We start from the raw sequence: 2,681 nt of genomic DNA on the forward strand, positions 1-2,681 counted from the left end.
AGGGAGTATATATAGAAACATACAAATTAAAATCATTGATTTTCAGCTTCCAAATTTCTTAAAATCTGGTTTGGTTACCTCCCAACAAGCGCTTTTGTTCAATGTCGTTAGCTCGACATCTTCAGGCCTTGTCTACAAGAAACACTCGATCATCAGATTAATTGTCTCTAGTGGGCTTCCAAGAACAACGTGTACGCACTCCTATTCATAAAGAATACAAACACAAATTAAGCTCGAATAAGAAACAAATAAATATAAAATAAAAACAAGTCTAGATTAGCAATATAAATCTTATAACAATATTACGCACTTACCACAAATATTTCCCATGTCGGTGCTAAAACTTTGACTCGCTTTTATTTTAGACACGAGCTTAACCCACAAATGTACGGGGCTAATATAAGAAATAGCATGTAAAAGTATCATATCCATGAAGACTACAGTACCAATACCTAAGTATTGCGACTCAATCTCAATCATTGTATAGACAACCATAGTGGGATGAGTTTAACGACCAAATGAGAAATAAAAATAAAACAAAAGAACAAAAAGAACAAAAACACTATCAAATGGAAGTAGAATCTTATGGATTAGATGACGATGACTCTATGTCAATTTGTGGTCAATCAATCTACAAACTATGTCAACTATGGTCTCAAGAGTTTTTAAGCTATCACGTAGGAAAGATCATGCTTTCTTCCGATTATATTGGTTAAGGTGTTTTTCACTCTCAATTCATAGAATTGTTATTCAACTATGGTATATTTTAACAATGCAAAGACACATTCAAACGGGTAGCTAATCCATTGAATGTAAAAGCACATAAATGAGAAAATAACTACATGAGCCAAGCATAATGTTCATACATCAATTAACATATTTGATTCCTATGATTCCTATGATTCTTAAGAGGTATTTATAGGTTAGAAAGAGTTTTATTTTTGATAATTTTCGTGGCCTTCAAGAAATGAGAGAGATTTGGGCAATAATTTATTTTTTCCTCGAATTTTGCCTAAATTTCCGTCAGCTTTGACTACACTGCACAATGTTTGTAGAATGGTCATAACTTTCTCCACAGAACTCTGATTGAGATGTGAAAGGTATCCACGTGAAGCTTTTTCGAAGACGAAGATAAAAGTATGCAATAATCACTGATTAGACTACAAAATTGGCGGCAAATATAGCTTGACTAAGGCTGTTGCATCTTGGGATTTTTCCACCTTTTTATGCTTTTTTCTATCATTTATCAACGAACACGTCAAAATACCAAGATGTATAAAATATGCAATTTAAGAACATAATTTGCATGATTGACATTTAAAATGAGTCAGATCTATCCCTTAAAAACATGCAAAATCTGTGTTTGTCAACTCCCCCAAACTTAATTATTTGTAGGGGTGTCGAAATGGGTAGCGGGTAATGGGTAATTCTCATCGCGATCTGATACCCGGCAGGTATCGGGTACCCATTACCCAGTGACAGCGAAAAATGGGGCGGGATCGGTTATTTTTTTTTAAAGTTTTGCGGTTATGGTTATACCCGATACCCGCGCGGGTATACCCAATAATCCCGATAGTACTCGGTATTTTTATGGTTAGGGTTTTCAAATTTTTTATTTTAGTTAATAAGTTTCAAATATACAGTGCCCGATAAAATTTATTTCTTATTGTATCTCCTCTCTGCTTTGTCTTTTAGTTAAGGTGAGTATTTCTTTTGTTTATTCCATTCTAATCATATTATAAGTAAGCAAGAGATTAGAAATCACTACATTTGTGCACAGTTAATAGTTGGAAATTGTGCAAACATAGCAAAGTATAGAACACACAAATATGAAATCATAGTATAGCAATAATACCAAAATTAATTTTGGATTTACAAACATGTAAAATTACAGCCAACGGTTTGGGTACCCGCAACTGCGGGTACGGGATACCCGATGCGGGTATCGGGATACCCATATAACTATACGGGTCAGGATTGGGTAGTATATTATTGAATTTTTCGGGTTCGGATACCCTCGGGTACCCGTTTCCCGTTTCGACACCCCTAATTTTTGTTTGTCCTCAAACAAAACAAAAGAAAAACCAATAAAGAAACACGGATGTTAAGAACTAGACTTCATAGTTGACACAAAAAGTTATAACAAAGAACAAAGAGTTTGACAAGAATACAAATCAAATCAAGTGTGTTTATCACTCGCTCTCAAAGTGTATAAGGTAAATAATATATGCTTTTAGATCATGCAACATGCAATGTTTACCAAAGGCTTGCTCAAAGTTTAATCCATCCTCTACTTTATGTGATTAAAATAAAAAATCCGAAGTCTTTTTTTAGGTTATAATGTAGGCTCTTTTTGTTACGATGAGGAAATATGGCTAACAAGTGACTATACCCAAACATAGCAAAAGTGATCAATTTCGACTATGTAAAACTTAGCACCCCACCAACAATTCGAATTATAGTAAATTCTAGAGTTTGTCTAAATTTCTTCTTACTTCCCAAATTCCTTTGAATTTTCTTTTTATCCTTTTCTTTTCATTTTTTTTCTTTTGTACATCCTTTTTTTTTTAATGCACTACGAAATTTCTAATTCAAACCACATACATATGTCTATGCACTTTTCACAAGTAAGCACACTCATTTTCTTTCTACCTTATCTCTCCAACTCTTTTCACAAGATA

The sequence above is a fragment of the Salvia hispanica genome, chromosome 2, assembly GCF_029641045.1.
Source record: "Salvia hispanica isolate PSC_SH4W2 chromosome 2, Shi_PSC_v1, whole genome shotgun sequence".
Classification (NCBI taxonomy): domain Eukaryota; kingdom Viridiplantae; phylum Streptophyta; class Magnoliopsida; order Lamiales; family Lamiaceae; genus Salvia; species Salvia hispanica.